The sequence below is a fragment of the Mytilus californianus genome, unplaced genomic scaffold, assembly GCF_021869535.1.
Source record: "Mytilus californianus isolate M0D057914Y unplaced genomic scaffold, xbMytCali1.0.p SCAF_21, whole genome shotgun sequence".
Taxonomy (NCBI): domain Eukaryota; kingdom Metazoa; phylum Mollusca; class Bivalvia; order Mytilida; family Mytilidae; genus Mytilus; species Mytilus californianus.
This window is the reverse complement of record NW_026262670.1, coordinates 7,815,080-7,834,226: the sequence shown is the minus strand read 5'-3', so window position 1 is coordinate 7,834,226 and position 19,147 is coordinate 7,815,080. Positions and strand designations below refer to the sequence as shown.

Genomic DNA, 19,147 nt, shown 5'->3' with positions numbered 1-19,147 from the left:
AATTTGTATTATTGTCCCATACATGAATATATATCGTTTAGGGGTGGGGATCTCGACCGTTTAGAAGTTCTCAAACAGAAGGGGGTGGGGTGACCCCAGGGACTCAATCTATATTTTATTTGATTTGTTTTATTGTCCTGTGATCATACTGAAGACCGTGTGTGTCTATCACTTACTGTTTTCAAGTTATAGCCATTTGAAAATTAAAAAAAAAAAATCCCATAGGGTTCTATAGTAAAACCCTTCCTTCTGTAGGCCCTCAAAATACCCCTAAATAGAACCCAAGAGAAAAATAAAAACTGAGCAAAAACTTTGTTTAGGAGACTTAATAACAAAAAGTATATATACGAATATTGTTATAGTCCGATTTTGTGAGGCCGATTATGTAATAGGCCGAGGTTGTTATAGTCCGCGTGTGTTGTGGGCCGAGATGAGATACCAGGATACTTTCGATACACTCGTGCTTTTACGTCTTTTATAAACATTTGTAAAAATTGTAGTAAAAATAGCATCGCAAAACGTGCATTCATGAAATATTTTAAACACAGTATTTATTTTCTCTTCAACTGGAGGGCGGAAGGAAACCCCTGAAACTGGGATTATTGTACTCCCGTCGGGAGGCACACATATATGGATCTCACGCATGTCTGGGGAATACCGATAAAAGCATAACGTAGAAACTGGTAGATGTGTATTGATTTTATTTTCTGCCCAGCGCAGATCCGCGAAGTAGTGTTTGTGATAGCCATTTTCAAAATGAAGTTGAGTTCATTTGAATTATCTATTAACATTCACTCCATTTTTATTCAAGCTGTAAGCTAATCAAAATAGAAGTAACTCAAAATTTCAAAAGCATCTTCCTAGAATTAGTATTCAAACACTAGTACTACATTGTATCTAGGAGTAGAACACATATCCTATAGTTAGATAGTCTGTCCAACTTCCGGTTTAAGTCGATGCCTTAGGAAAGTATTTTGCTATAGCAAGCTAAAGCAAAATTTCCAAAAACTAATAATTCAACTTGAATTTGAATAAAAATTGGATGCGAACGTGTAGGGTGCGAACGGACCTAAGAGGCGATTGTGTGGGGTGCGAATGCAGGGGTTAAAAAATCCACTAACTTCTGTACATGTAGCTTCTAGATTCTGTACATGTTTTAAAAATAATACAACTAACTCTTGGTGGACCAGCATCGTGTATTGATCACAATTCTCGTACTTTCAATATTGATTTCTCAGTACAGAAGGTATAGTACATTGCTTATTCCGAGATTTTCAATTAACGGTACTGGGGGCTGTATGATGCATTGATCGATATTGACCTGTCTTGTCGGACAGCTGTTGAGCACGAAACAATGCACCAAAATATTTCTAAATATTTTAGTACGGGCACCCCAGGAACTTTGTCAGTTTCAAAACGAAAAAACGGTAGACGAAGGGGGTAATGAGGCTGAAAATTCATCCCAAAAAAAATGCCAAATACGCCCTGGAAAAGCAGAAAAGAACATTTAAAGTGTCATGAACAGAAAGATTCCCTTGGTCAAGGTCGTCTGTTGCTGATGATAAACCAGAGACGATGTTTTGTAAATATTGCCGTTATTTTTCCGACCACGCTAATAAAGTCTGCTTTGTATGTGGGAACAACAAATATATCTGAATTGAACTACTGGTTTCACATGACAGATCCAATGAACATGTTTTCTGTGGCCGAAAATATTGAACAACCCATAGTACAACAGAAATCCAAAGAGATGTCTAAAGATCCTTGTCATAATTAATAAAACAAACATATATTTGATTTATTTTATTAAATACCGTGTATAATGCCGCTTTCAAAACAAGGGACACCCACTTTGTATTATGCAGCAAACTCTGAATTTGTAAGGTATACTCGGGCTAGCAGGTAGTTTTGATGGGATAGCAGCTCTTTCAACAGGGCTAGTAAAATCCTGCTCCCAATAAGTCCTGGGCTAGTGAGCTGTAACAAAATTTTTTAACCCCTGGAACGTGTAGGGTGCGAAAGTGTATTGGGCGCTAACGGACCTGATACCTGGTGGCCTTGGGTTGACTTGTATATTTTGGTTGGGTTGTCTCTTTGACACATTCCCCGTTTCCATTCTTTATTCTATACATGTAGCTGTCAAATATACTTTTGTAAAAGAGACAAAAGACCAAGTTTTGGAATATGTAACTTCTCTCTGAAAAAACGGGTTAAACATACAAAAATGTACAATACCCAGCTGATATCTGAAACTACAACATTTGTATCAAGGCTGCATGTACGTAGGTGAAAAAGTAAACTCATGACAGACAAGGCTTCCATGCTCATACCGTAAAAAACACACGCCATAACATTCCTTAAAACTGTTCCTTTATTTTTTGTAACAGCGGTATAATAGCTTATTGTAGAATAACATCTTTCCAAATTAAAAAAAAGCTCCATATTATGATCTATGCCAGGAAGTTACCATAATGCCATAAAAAGACATCTATAGCCGCTGCTTATTTTTGCGTTATAGTATTCAGATATAAAATTGAGAATGGAAATGGGGAATGTGTCAAAGAGACAACAACCTGACCATAGAGCAGACAACAGCCGAAGGCCACCAATGGGTCTTCAATGCAGCGAGAAACTCCCGCACTCGGGGGCGTCCTTCAGCTGGCCCCTAAACAAATATGTATACTAGTTCAGTGATAATGGACGTCATGCTAAACTCCAAATTATACACAGGAAACTAAAATCAAAAATGATACAAGACTAACAAAGGCCAGAGGCTCCCAACTTGGGACAGGCGCAAAAATGCGACGGGGTTAAACATGTTTTTTGAGATCTCAACCCTCCCCCTATACCTCTAGCCAATGTAGAAAAAACAAACGCACAACAGCACGCACAGTAAAAATTTTGTCTACATGATTAATTTTCTTATGCTTGATATGTTCAGTACAGTATACATTTTGTCTTATACATGTATCTACAGTATATCCTGTTTTATTTTAGAAAATGAACAATGTCGCTCTCATGAAAGAAATTTAAGCGTGCGTGACTTTGCAGCATATAGACTCTTATAAATAAGTATCACATAACTCTTTCAAATCCTGCAATCAAAATACCAGGACCCTTCCTCATGCAGTGTATAACTAAGTTCGGGTACATGTATGCTTTGATTATTAAATGCAAAGTAAACCGGAAAATTCTGTTTAAAAAATCAGACGACAAGAACATTTATATACAATTAAACTCCGTTTGGTGAACCAACGCCTGTGTGAATCATTTCGATAGAGTCCCTGAAGTGGATACCTTGGTATGCGGGGTTGTCAAATTATGCAAATGAATGCACCATTTAAATAATACTCAAAATTGACAACAACACTTCAAATGGTCTTCAATTTTATTAGCTATGGTCCACCAGCTTATACATGGACCAAGGATTATTCCATATGTGCGACAAAACAACAACTAAACCAAGATTACCAAGATTTCCGATACCACCTTACATACATGTACATCTATGAATGATAGCAGAAGAAATGGACCACACACCACGCGGGTGCCGATCATAAATGAACTATAAATTTACAACCATGCTGATAAACAGACCAACTACAGCAGACGATCAAAAAATTATATAAATACCAAATAATTAACAAGGGAACAAGTTTTGACAATTTCATTTTCCATTAGCGGCGACCAAAATCTTCCCATTGTTGCCGACGCGCCAGGAAGTAGTAAATTCCAACAATGGCCAGGTTGGAAGAGAAGCCTTGCGAAGTGGTAGGAACAATTGGAAGATCGTCCATTCAGATACCAAGCCTTTAGAACAATGTCATGTATCATATAAAAGTAAAACGAACTCAATTTACATTGTAAACAAACTTTATTTTTCTATATTTATCTTATCTATTTATAACTCTTTATGGCTACTTTCACTTTTCATTGTTTCTCTCACCATGACAACGTCAAATTCAATGTACCACTTTGAGTACTTCAGTAATTAATTTCTGTATGAAAATTGTCCTGATGACGCCTGCCCTGCAGGTGAAACATGTAGACCATAGCTAATAAAATTGCAGACCATTTGAAGTGTTGTTGTCAATTTTGAGTATTATCTATATACAATGTATACAACCGTTTATATACATATAATTCTTAAGAAATAAGAGAAACATAATCTATTTGTAACTCGCAACTCGACCTTTGTAACTCGCAACAACCTTCATAACTCGCAACTCGACCTTCCTAACTCGCAACTCAACCTTTGTAACTGGCAACTCGACTTTCGTAACTCGACCTTCTTAACTCGCAACTCGACCTTCGTAACTTGTAACTCGCAACTCAACTTTCGTAACTCACAACTCGACTTTCGTAACTTACAACTCTACTTTTGTAACTCGACAATAAGAACCCCTCTCCAGGAGGATAGTTGTCATGGTAGCAACTATAAACAAATCGAGCTGCTCGTCTCTGTACCTGCTCTATGTCACGTATGATGGTAATTTGGTGAGGAACCCATACTGGGGAAGCATATTGCAGAGTTGGTCTTACTAACGTGGAGTAAGCTGTGGCTTTTGTTGCTGGAGTACACCTACCCAGGGTTGTCAATGATATTATATTTCACTGGACCACCTGGGACCAACATTTCAACTTGCACGTTTTATTTTAACATACTTCTTTGTGTATTCACAACATATTGTATATGCATCTTTGAGTATAATCGACAAAAACGGTCAATTTTTACCATTTCCTTTCACAATCGTAACAGGAAACATACTTTGACAGGCGGCGGGAAACTAATATCTATAAACGCATAATATACAACTCGTTTCAGGACTTGTTTCCGGAATTTTTTATGATAAAATTATTTATAAGTCAGACAGCTGGGACTAGCAGACAGGTTGCAGTCGTACCGGTTGATCCAGGGATACGTAGAGGACGTACGCTGCACTTTGATCTTCAAAAAGTTTCTCATTGTTTCTCACGATTTAAATGATTTTTTTAACAAAAAATCGTTAAAAAAGTTCCGCTCTAATACACCTTATCGCTTTTTGTCCGTCATTACTGGACATCATATTCCCGTAAAAATTTTGACGTGACAATAAAAAATGTCTAGCGCCACAAAGGTAACGTGATTGTTGTATAATGTCAACAGTTCAAGTCAGTGGCGGATCCAAAGGGGGGGGGGGGGTTCCGGCCCGGGGGTTGGAATCCCCCTTTTTTTGACGATCAATGCATTTGAGTGGGGACATATAGTTGGAACCCCCCTTTTTATCCTGGGTTGGGAACCCCCTTTTAAAAATGACTCAGTGGATCAGCACCTGCAAGTGTCGCAGATTCCTAAATAGCGATAGGGTCTATTCCGCTCGTCGGTAGTAGATAGATTCCGTTTTCTGAAATAACGCCGCCCCCTCTTTTGAAAAATCCTGGGCCCGCTCCGAGTCTTGTATATTGACTGCTCCATAGTCTTATATGGTAAACAAAAAGGCTGCATAGAAACAATTTTCCTTTTACAATTCGTAATTGGACTTTCCGTTGAATATATGAAAAGCCGGGGTGATTATACCTTGTCAAAGACCCCCTAAGAAAAATTTCAGGCACATTTCAATCTCTCACATGCCTTGTTTTAAACCCCTCAAATGCCAAATTGTGCCAGCAATTCCTCAATTTTACATATTAAGACAACAAAAAACCCATCAGAAACAAAAATGGGCACACTTCAGAGGTATATTATGAGCCAATCAGGGTTAAGAAATGACTTTTGATATCCCTCAGAAAAATACATCCACCCCTTTAAAGATATAAAATGATTCTGAATTGTCCAATGTACTAGTACTAAATATGATCATGTGAACAGTTTTCTTGAAAGAAAACGAAAAATGATGCATACCAAAAAATTACTTGCTTTGCAGTATGAAGATCACATAGACAAAATGAAGAAAAAAACCTGACATTTGGTTGTCAATCGGCAATACTTATACATACAAATAAATTATCAGTGACCGCTGTCGATAATAAATTAGCAATTGATTGTTAATCGTAAAAAAAATGTTGTTTGTAGTAAATTTATTGAAGTATTACACAGAAAATATATGTTGTCATGCAGAGAAAATAAATCAATAACAGAGAGGAGAAAGATACCAGAGGGACATTCAAACTCATAAGTTGAAAACAAACTGACAACGTCATGCATGGCTAAAAAAGAAAAAGACCAACAGACAAATAATAGTACACAAAACATGACATAAAAAACTAAAGACAACACGAACCCCACAAAAAACTGGGGGTGATCTCGGGAGCTCCGGAAGGGTAAGTAGATCCTGCTCCACATGTGTCACCCGTCGTGTTGCTCATGTTAGTACAAATCAGGTAATAAGTCTAATTCGGTAGGTCACATTCAGGAAAATAATTTATGTCTAGGCCACATGACTGGATCATTCAAATGGTATAATCAATGGTACATTTCCGTGTACAATGAATAAGGAAGTTATGTTTAATTCTTTGTTAGATGGACCTTTAAATAGATTTACCTTTGTTAGCTGTCCATTGAAAGAACACTGATAGCTATTACAAATCATTTACGGGGCGATAAACAAAGACGATTGAAAAACCTGTAAGACTTGTTTATAAGTTTATTTTAAACTAGTAAATATGTGCATCTTACAAGGCTTAAGCAAGTTTGTATTATGACGTCCAGCTTTTCTGTTTGGTTTACTATGAATTGAATTAAAAAACTTGGTAAAATAGTAACTTGAAAAGTTGTCTTCTTATATTTCAGAATGAGGTCCTCAAAGGGGGCATATATACGTGAAACATATGATATCTTTCACCAGTGGCAGATCCAAGACTTTCATAAAGGGAGGAAGATACGGAGGAGTATATTAAAAAAGTAGGCTGTCAAAAATTTTAAAAAAAGAACTAAAAACATATTTTTCAACATAAGATGCATCCCTGATACGCCCATGTTCACGAAAATCTACAATATTATTTTCTTTTCATAAAGGTCATTTAATGTAACACACAAATATAGATTTTACTATACTTATATTACTGTCTGAATAATGAAAAGTAAAATAACAAAAATACCGAACTCCATGGAAAATTCAAATCGGAAAGTCCCTTATCACTGAATGGCAAAATCAAAAGCTCAAACCCATCAAACAAATGGAAAACAACTGTCATTTTATATATAGTATACATATATATATTTAACAGAACTAACTAAAATTACCTTTAAAAATAGTCCTCTTGGTTAAAAAGAATTTCCATTTTCGTTTCCTTTATAAACATTACCGATTGTCGACAAGTCAGTCATTTCTACATACGGGTATCTAGTATGTAATACAATACCCGTCAATGCAATGCAATATATGTTTATTGAACCAATAACAAAAGATCAACTTTAATAGACGTTAGTGCGGAAACGTATAAGCGCCATGCAATTTTTTTTTGTGTTTCTTCCTATGTTAGCGTTATAACGTGAACCTTGGCGAAATAACACAAACATTTGAGTCATCTTATTTCTTATTTAAATTTCAAGGGAAGGAGTTGTTAAAAATGGAGGGAGAAGTGGGAGGAAGCTGCATGCATTAATTTTTATCACTCTTTGCACTTATCTCAAAACGGCGGATAGAGAAGTGATATTGCACGGTTATTTTTAGAATATCTAAAAACCGATATACTTTGTGACGTCATCTAATGAATTTCATGATATTGTTAAAAGTTTATATTTATGAACGATTATTTGAAAAAAAAATCTTCAAACACATAAGATGAACACAAAAACATAAAAAATTATATTTGACATAACAACTAATATGTTGTTTTTGTCAAAGAGACAATATGATATCTATAAAATTCCAACAAAATTACATGATCAAAAAAGATGATAGTATAATGCAGTGACGATTTTGATACAAATATGGTCAGTAATTAATAATATAACAATTATAGCCTTTGTATGAGGTCAATACAGGATATATCGACCTAAAGAAGTATATCGACCTGGGACTTCGTGCTCAGTCAATATACTTTTTCAGGTCAATATATCCTTGTATCGACCTCATACAAAGGCTATAATTGTATAATATTATTAATTCATATATTCCAACTAATTTGATTCGTACACGAATAGTCACATGTTAAACTATATAAGGTAGATAGAAAACGGCGGATAGCAAAAGTGATATTGCACGGTTATTTTTAGAATTTCTAAAAACCGATATACTTTGTGACATCATGTAATGAATTTCATGATATTGTTAAAAAAATTTAAAATGTGTATATTTATGATCGATTATTTGAAAAAAAAATCTTCAATTACATAAGATGTACAGAAAAAACATAAAAAAATAATTGAAATAACTCTAATATATTGTTATTGTCAAAGAGACAATATGATATCGAAAAAAGAGAATATATTGCACTCACGATTTTGATACAAATATGGTCGGAAATTAATAGTATAACAATAATAGCCTTTGTATGAGGTCAATACAGGATATATCGACCCAAAGAAGTATATCGACCTCGGACTTCGTCCTCAGTCAATATACTTCTTTCTACATCACAATAAAATAAGTTAAAATGCAGGTTTATGCATGTGAGAAATCAATAGAAGGTTATGAATATTGAAAGTTTAACTTATATTGTTTTTATCAATATATATGTATTGTTATACGGGTATAAACAGTAACGGTCCTACATCATGTCGATACTTTTATTTAGGCATCCCACAAGATCATGTTTTTCTTACATAAATAAAACGATGCAATATCATTGCTATTGAGGCAAGAGTCACTCTCCACCAGAGACCAAATGACGTAGAATTAAGTTTTTTGTTATAGTTTATTGAAAAAATGCACATATTATATACCCCAATGGGGTTGATGGGATACATGAAAACAAAATAACACATTACATAATACATCACAAAAATAATAAAAGGACATGAATTCATATATGCACATATCATGCAGTTGTTGAATCCACTCCCCTCGGTGACCAGGACTTTTTAATAAATGGATAGGTCAACTTTTGGCCTTCAACAATGAGTAAATCACATTCCGCTCAGCAATTTTTGAAAGGCCCCGAAATGACAAATGTAAAACAATTCAAAGAAGAAAACAGATGTAATGGTCTGGTTTATGTACAAACAATAAATGAAAAAACGAATATGATATACAGCAACAAACAACAACCAGAGATCTTCAGAATTATGCCATTCCAAGGTGCAGAACAGTTTCCTATTATAGAAGTTTCCTACCATCTGTTGTTAAACTCTGGAATGAATTAGATCCTTATTTAAAAATGCTTCGTCGATTAACCAGTTCCAATCTTTACTTGATAAAATATATAAACCAGAAATGCCTCCTAAATATTTTTGAAAATTTTGAATTGTCATGTTCAATATGAATAACAAGAAATAAAAAGTGTTTGTCATGAGTCAGCATTCCAAAAACACAAAAGAGACATCTACAACAATAGACACCTACAACAATAGACAACTACAACAATAGACACCTACAACCATAGACATCTACAACAATAGACACCTACAACAATAGACACCTACAACAATAGATACCTACAACAATAGACACCTACAACAATAGACATCTACACAATAGACACCTAGAACAATAGACACCTACAACAATAGACATCTACAACAATAGACATCTACAACAATAGACATCTACAACAATAGACATCTACAACAATAGACATCTACAACAATAGACATCTACAACAATAGACATCTACAACAATAGACACCTACAACAATAGACATTTACAACAATAGACATCTACAACAATAGACATCTACAACAATAGACATCTACAACAATAGAAATCTACAACAATAGACATCTACAACAATAGACATCTACATCAATAGACACTTTAAACAATAGACATCTACAACAATAGACATCTACAACAATAGACACCTACAACAATAGACATCTACAACAACAGACATCTACAACAATAGACATCTACAACAATAGACATCTACAACAATAGACATCTACAACAATAGACACCTACAACAATAGACATCTACAACAATAGACACCTACAACAATAGACATCTACAACAATAGACACCTACAACAACAGACATCTACAACAATAGACACCTACAACAATAGACATCTACAACAATAGACATCTACAACAATAGACACCTACAACAATAGACATCTACAACAATACACATCTACAACAACAGACATCTACAACAATAGACACCTACAACAATACACATCTACAACAATAGACACCTACAACAATACACATCTACAACAACAGACATCTACAACAATAGACACCTACAACAATACACATCTACAACAATAGTCTACTACAACAATAGACATCTACAACAATAGACATCTACAACAATAGACATCTACAACAATAGACACCTACAACAATAGACATCTACAACAACAGACATCTACAACAATAGACACCTACAACAATACACATCTACAACAATAGTCTACTACAACAATAGACATCTACAACAACAGACATCTACAACAATAGACATCTACAACAATAGACATCTACAACAATAGACACCTACAACAATAGACATCTGCAACAACAGACATCTACAACAATAGACACCTACAACAATACACATCTACAACAATAGTCTACTACAACAATAGACATCTACAACAATAGACATCTACAACAATAGACATCTACAACAATAGACATTTACAACAATAATCATGTTAACGGAGACATCTACAACAATAGACAATTTCTATACAAAGTTTTATGATCTAACTTGCCCCGAGTCTGGACAAGTTGAGATCATCCTAACCATGTTAACAGAGACATCTACAACAATAGACAATTTCTATACAAAGTTTTATGATCTCACTTGCCCCGAGACTTGGCAACTTGAGATAACTTAACCATGTTAACAGAGACATCTACAACAATAGACAATTTCTATACAAAGTTTTATGATCTAACTTGCCCCGAGTCTGGAAAAGTTGAGATCATCTTAACCATGTTAACAGAGACATCAGCAACAATAGACAATTCTTATACAAAGTTTTATGATCTAACTTGCCCCGAGTCTTGACAAGTTGAGATCATCTTAATCATGTTAACAGAGACATCTACAACAATAGACAATTTCTATACAAAGTTTTATGATCTTACTTGCCGCGAGTCTTGACAAGTTGAGATCATCTAAATCATGTTAACAGAGACATCTACAACAATAGACAATTTCTATACAAAGTTTTATGATCTAACTTGCCCCGAGTCTGGACAAGTTGAGATCATCTTAACCATGTTAACAGAGACATCTACAACAATAGACAATTTCTATACAAAGTTTTATGATTTAACTTGCCCCGAGTCTGGACAAGTTGAGATCATCTTAACCATGTTAACAGAAACATCTACAACAATAGACAATTTCTATACAAAGTTTTATGATCTAACTTGCCCCGAGTCTGGACAAGTTGAGATCATCTTAACCATGTTAACAGAGACATCAGCAATAATAGACAATTTCTATACAAAGTTTTATGATCTAAATTGCCCCGAGTCTGGACAAGTTGAGATCATCTTAACCATGTTAACAGAGACATCTACAACAATAGACAATTTCTATACAAAGTTTCATGATCTAACTTGCCCCGAGTCTGGAAAAGTTGAGATCATCTTAACCATGTTAACAGAGACATCAGCAACAATAGACAATTCCTATACAAAGTTTTATGATATAACTTGCCCCGAGTCTTGACAAGTTGAGATCATCTTAATCATGTTAACAGAGACATCTACAACAAAAGACAATTTTAATACAAAAGTTTATGATCTAACTTGCCGCGAGTCTTGACAAGTTGAGATCATCTTAATCATGTTAACAGAGACATCTACAACAATAGACAATTTCTATACACAGTTTTATGATCTAACTTGCCGCGAGTCTTGACAAGTTGAGATCATCTTAATCATGTAAACAGAGACATCTACAACAATAGACAATTTCTATACAAATTTTTATGGTCTACTATAGTAACTTGCCCCGAGTCTGGACAAATTAAGATCTTCTTAACCATGTTAACAGAGACATCTACAACAAAAGACAATTTCTATACAAAGTTTTATGATCTAACTTTCCGCAAATCTGGACAAGTTGAGATTATCTTAACCATGTTAACAGAGACATCTTCAACAAAAGACAATTTCTATACAAAGTTTTATGGACTAACTTGTCCCGAGTCTGGACAAGTTGAGATCATCTGAACCATGTTTACAGAGACATCTACAACAAAAGACAATTTCTATACAAAGTTTTATGATATGACTTGCCGCGAGTCTGGACAAGTTGAGATCATGTTAACCATGTTTACAGAGACATCTACAACAATAGACAATTTCTATACACAGTTTTATGATATAACTTGCCGCGAGTCTGGACAAGTTGAGATAATTTTAACCATGTTAACAGAGACATCTACAACAATAGACAATTTCTATACACAGTTTAATGATCTAACTTGCCGCGAGTCTGTACAAGTTGAAATCATTTTAACCATGTTAACAGAGACATCTACAACAACAGACAATTTCTATACACAGTTTTATGATCTAACTTGCCGCGAGTCTGGACAAGTTGAGATAATCTTAACCATGTTAACAGAGACATCTACAACAATAGACAATTTCTATACACAGTTTTATGATCTAACTTGCCGCGAGTCTGGACAAATTGAGATCATTTTAACCATGTTAACAGAGACATCTACAATAATAGACAATTTCTATACACAGTTTTATGACCTAACTTGCCGCGAGTCTGGACAAGCTGAGATCATTTTAACCATGTTAACAGAGACATCTACAACAATAGACAATTTCTATACAAAGTTTTATGATCAAACTTGCCGCGAGTCTTGACAAGTTGAGATCATCTTAATCATGTTAACGGAGACATCTACAACAATAGACAATTTCTATACAAAGTTTTATGATCTAACTTGCCCCGAGTCTGGACAAGTTGAGATCATCCTAACCATGTTAACAGAAACATCTACAACAATAGACAATTTCTATACAAAGTTTTATGATCTAACTTGCCCCGAGTCTGGACAAGTTGAGATCATCTTAACCATGTTAACAGTGACATCAGCAATAATAGACAATTTCTATACAAAGTTTTATGATCTAAATTGCCCCGAGTCTGGACAAGTTGAAATAATCTTAACCATGTTAACAGAGGCGTTAGAATAACAAGGCTAGATAGAAAATCAGTCATTAGAATAATAAAGCTTCATAGACAAATCAGTCATTAGAGTAACAAGGCTTCATAGACAAATCAGTCATTAGAATAACAAGGCTACATAGAAAATCAGTCATTAGAATAACAAGGCTTCATAGAAAATCAGTCATTAGAATAACAAGGCTACATAGAAAATCACTCATTAGAATAACAAGGCTACATAGGAAATCAGTCATTAGAATAACAAGGCTACATAGAAAATCACTCATTAGAATAACAAGGCTTCATAGAAAATCACTCATTAGAATAGCAAGGCTACAATTCCAATAGATTTTTTTTTCTATGTTTTTCTATTGAATTTCTCAACAACAAAAAACACAACATATTTAAATAGAATTCCTGTGTACAACACTTAAACCATTGTCGTGACGTCAGCCTATTCATTTACCGTGGATTCTTTACAAAACACAACATATTTAAATAGAATGCTATTTCCTGTGTACAACACTTAAACCATTGTCGTGACGTCAGCCTATTCATTTACCGTGGATTCTATACAAAACACAACATATTTAAATAGAATTCCTGTGTACAACACTTAAACCATTGTCGTGACGTCAGCCTATTCATTTATCGTGGATTCTATACAAAACACAACATATTTAAATAGAATGCTATTTCCTGTGTACAACACTTAAACCATTGTCGTGACGTCAGCCTATTCATTTATCGTGGATTCTATACAAAACACAACATATTTAAATAGAATGCTATTTCCTGTGTACAACACTTAAACCATTGTCGTGACGTCAGCCTATTCATTTACCGTGGATTCTATACAAAACACAACATATTTAAATAGAATGCTATTTCCTGTGTACAACACTTAAACCATTGTCGTGACGTCAGCCTATTCATTTACCGTGGATTCTATACAAAACACAACATATTTAAGTAGAATGCTATTTCCTGTGTACAACACTTAAACCATTGTCGTGACGTCAGCCTATTCATTTACCGTGCATTCTATACAAAACACAACATATTTGAATAGAATTCCTGTGTACAACACTTAAACCATTGTCGTGACGTCAGCCTATTCATTTACTGTGGATTCTATACAAAACACAACATATTTAAATAGAATGCTATTTCCTGTGTACAACACTTAAACCATTGTCGTGACGTCAGCCTATTCATTTACCGTGGATTCTTTACAAAACACAACATATTTAAATAGAATGCTATTTCCTGTGTACAACACTTAAACCATTGTCGTGACGTCAGCCTATTCATTTACCGTGGATTCTATACAAAACACAACATATTTAAATAGAATGCTATTTCCTGTGTACAACACTTAAACCATTGTCGTGACGTCAGCCTATTCATTTACCGTGGATTCTATACAAAACACAACATATTTAAATAGAATTCCTGTGTACAACACTTAAACCATTGTCGTGACGTCAGCCTATTCATTTATCGTGGATTCTATACAAAACACAACATATTTAAATAGAATGCTATTTCCTGTGTACAACACTTAAACCATTGTCGTGACGTCAGCCTATTCATTTACCGTGGATTCTATACAAAACACAACATATTTAAATAGAATGCTATTTCCTGTGTACAACACATAAACCATTGTCGTGACGTCAGCCTATTCATTTACCGTGGATTCTATACAAAACACAACATATTTAAATAGAATGCTATTTCCTGTGTACAACACTTAAACCATTGTCGTGACGTCAGCCTATTCATTTACCGTGGATTCTATACAAAACACAACATATTTAAGTAGAATGCTATTTCCTGTGTACAACACTTAAACCATTGTCGTGACGTCAGCCTATTCATTTACCGTGCATTCTATACAAAACACAACATATTTGAATAGAATTCCTGTGTACAACACTTAAACCATTGTCGTGACGTCAGCCTATTCATTTACCGTGGATTCTATACAAAACACAACATATTTAAATAGAATGCTATTTCCTGTGTACAACACTTAAACCATTGTCGTGACGTCAGCCTATTCATTTACCGTGGATTCTATACAAAACACAACATATTTAAATAGAATGCTATTTCCTGTGTACAACACTTAAACCATTGTCGTGACGTCAGCCTATTCATTTACCGTGGATTCTATGCAAAAGACAACATATTTAAATAGAATGTTATTTCCTGTGTACAACACTTAAACCATTGTCGTGACGTCAGCCTATTCATTTACCGTGGATTCTATACAAAACACAACATATTTAAATAGAATGCTATTTCCTGTGTACAACACTTAAACCATTGTCGTGACGTCAGCCTATTCATTTACCGTGGATTCTATACAAAACACAACATATTTAAATAGAATGCTATTTCCTGTGTACAACACTTAAACCATTGTCGTGACGTCAGCCTATTCATTTACCGTAGATTCTATACAAAACACAACATATTTAAATAGAATGCTATTTCCTGTGTACAACACTTAAACCATTGTCGTGACGTCAGTTTATTCATTTACCGTGGATTCTATACAAAAGACAACATATTTAAATAGAATGTTATTTCCTGTGTACAACACTTAAACCATTGTCGTGACGTCAGCCTATTCATTTGCCGTGGATTCTATACAAAACACAACATATCTAAATAGAATGCTATTTCCTGTGTACAACACTTAAACCATTGTCGTGACGTCAGCCTATTCATTTACCGTGGATTCTATACAAAACACAACATATTTAAATAGAATGCTATTTCCTGTGTACAACACTTAAACCATTGTCGTGACGTCAGCCTATTCATTTACCGTGGATTCTATACAAAACACAACATATTTAAATAGAATGCTATTTCCTGTGTACAACACTTAAACCATTGTCGTGACGTCAGCCTATTCATTTACCGTGGATTCTATACAAAACACAACATATTTAAATAGAATGCTATTTCCTGTGTACAACACTTAAACCATTGTCGTGACGTCAGCCTATTCATTTACCGTGGATTCTATACAAAACACAACATATTTAAATAGAATGCTATTTCCTGTGTACAACACATAAACCATTGTCGTGACGTCAGCCTATTCATTTACCGTGGATTCTATACAGAACACAACATATTTGAATAGAATTCCTGTGTACAACACATAACTCATCAACTGTGTTCATATTTCGTCTAGCTAAAATAAATACACATCTTATATACGATTTCTAAGCTGCTTATTTTTACAATATTGATACAACTTATCTGCTAAAATAAAGATGTTGGCATTCGATCTAGATTCCTGACAACAGTAAATATATGTGTATACACTGCTAGAAGAAAGCAGTTAAAAACTCACACGGTCATACGAGGGAATTACACATTAAAAATAAACGCAGCTGATTAAGAAATTGTAAGATATACAACTTGAATCATCAGAAAAAGTTCTAATACAGACGTCCGGACAATAGCGACATATATAATCGGACGTATAAAGCATTCGAAGGGTATATGGATTATCTTCCATTTATCAGAAAAAAATCACAACTTAAAATAATCTTCAATTAAATAGCATTAAATATGTATGATTCCGTTGTTCCACCGCTCATTCATATTGTCATATAGACCGAGGACATGCTATCTGAACTCAATTAATCCATCACTGGGAAGCTCGCATTTACCAGATGTATTTAAATATTGAAATTTTGAAATCAGTTTAATATACTTTGAATCGATTGAATTTGTAGAACATTCATATGCAGCTTTTAACGTTATATTGTTGGGTTTTCCAAGTGCTCTACGAAACCTCTTTCTAAATTATTAACATCAATTTTATCAGCAATCAAAGCCGTGCTCCAAAATTATTGTGGAACTACCTTTTCTAGAGGTAGCGTGAATTAGATGTTGAAATTAAAAAATTCCAAAGATCTTTTAGAGTACATACAATCTAAGACTCTTTTATCATGCAATAGTATTAACAAAATTGACTTTTCTGAACTTTACACAAGCATTCCCCGTTCCAAACTAAGAGACAAATTGAAAGGATTGGTCCTGCTTTGTTACATAAAAAAAGAATGACCAACGTAGATACAAGTATCTTGTCTTAGGGAGGCAGTATCATTTAACTTTACTTTCCTTCAAAGCTTGGTTTATTTTCAGTTATTCTATCTTGTATTTCAATAGAAGATTTAGTTTCATGATACATATTCTTAATAACGCTATAAAAAATGTAACTAGCCCTAATCTCTAACAGCTTTATATCAATTTATGTATGTATAACTTTATCAAAAGCTTATGAAAATCAAAAACGCAAGCAAACACTCTCTCATCCTTCTTATAGGTAGCTGCGGAACCGTAGCTCTTAGGTCCTTATGATATTTTTTGACAATTTGCGGCCATAGATCTATGGTCCGCAAATTGTCAAAAAATATCACAAGGACCAAAGAAACTACGGTTCCGCAGCTACCTTCTAGGCTGATATCCAGTTGAAATTAAACAAAATAAATGGAATTCTTTATTAGAGAAGGCAACAATTTTCAAGTTGGTATATTTGAATTGTTAACATCTATTTTCTATGACTTTTAAATGTTTACCATGTTTACTGTAGGTGCATAATTTATGATATTTTTTTGCATCTAATATACGTGTTAATACTTTAGTTATAGTATGGACCTTCGTAATATTTGTAAACATTTTTATTAAAGACAAATTTTCACAAAACAGTAAATGTCGTATGTGCAAATATATTTGGGTCTTTTTTATGCATAAGCATATATTCCACCGAAAAAAAATCCACAGAAAGATAAAAGATTGATCATTTTAAAGTATCTATTTGCATCTCTGCCACTGGCAACAGCTTTTTGGGAGAAAAAAAATACTAAAAAGGGACAATAATCGAAATGCGGGAGTCGGATACACCTTAGTACGTTTAGGCGTGTTTGAGCTTACTGTTTGGTCTTGGAAACGTATAAAGCAAAAATAGTTAATACGTTATCTTGCTCCAGAAATATGTGTTCCAACTGAAATAGCAACAATACGTTGAATTTGATTTAATTATTCAAATACGGGAAACATCCAAAAATTTGAATCATTTGCACTGAAAAAGTTAGCATACGTTTTTTTTTTTTTGGGGGGGGGGAGGGGGGGCGTCCCTGTTATATTCTAGAGAGAGGGCAGGAGGATTTTTTTCTAATGGAATATTCATTTTCACCTTTTGCAAGTCTCTCTTTTTTTTTCGCTTTTGTACACATTCAATCATGTATGTTGTAGCTATTTCTTTTCATTTTGTTTTAGGCAAAGTAAAGATACAACCATTTGATATTCGGGGGGAGGGGGATTTTTTCCTGTTTGAATAATCAATTTCATCTGTTGCTATAAAAATAAGAAGATGTGGTATGATTGCAAATGATACAACTTTCCACCAGAGACCAAATGACGTAGAAGTTTTAGCTTATTTATTTCAAATTGTGCATACAGTATTCCCAGAAACCAAAATTAAGGGTCGTCCCCTAATATAATTTTCAGTTCTTACCAGGCCAGAATATTCTTTTTCAAAATCCTCCTGAAATTCATGAGATCTTTTCCTGTCTTCTTTAATTTTGAAGTCATTTTTTTTCTCTGTTCTTATAATGAGCTGCTTCGGATAGAAATCGACATTATGCAAATTAATTTCAATACATCTGTTAAACTATTTCGGGTTTGAACAAATCTATATACAAAGTCTGTAACTGTTTGAAAATTGAGTTGAAATAAGAACCCTACAAAATAGATAAAAATTTGTGTTTTATTTTAATGTTCCAAAATCAATGAAAGTCTTATACATGTACATATGTACGTGCACTTGCAAGTCGATTTCTATCCGACGTAGCTCTAATGTGTTTGCGCATA

General features: G+C 34.2%; 1 protein-coding gene and 2 long non-coding RNA genes across 5 annotated transcripts in view; 1 reads left to right on the top strand and 2 right to left on the bottom strand.

Annotated features, from left to right (window-relative positions):
* The window catches only part of LOC127731888 (uncharacterized), a 65,794-nt gene extending 58,468 nt beyond the window's left edge, over positions 1-7,326 (bottom strand). Inside the window, exon 1 of the long non-coding RNA XR_007995889.1 lies at positions 7,223-7,326. This is a non-coding gene — a long non-coding RNA (uncharacterized LOC127731888). The remainder of the gene's footprint in view (positions 1-7,222) is intronic.
* Positions 1-19,147, bottom strand: part of LOC127731862 (uncharacterized) — an 897,808-nt gene that overhangs the window by 234,874 nt on the left and 643,787 nt on the right. The gene's annotated exons all lie outside the window — the stretch shown is intronic.
* Positions 1-19,147, top strand: part of LOC127731900 (uncharacterized) — a 336,874-nt gene that overhangs the window by 152,646 nt on the left and 165,081 nt on the right. The gene's annotated exons all lie outside the window — the stretch shown is intronic.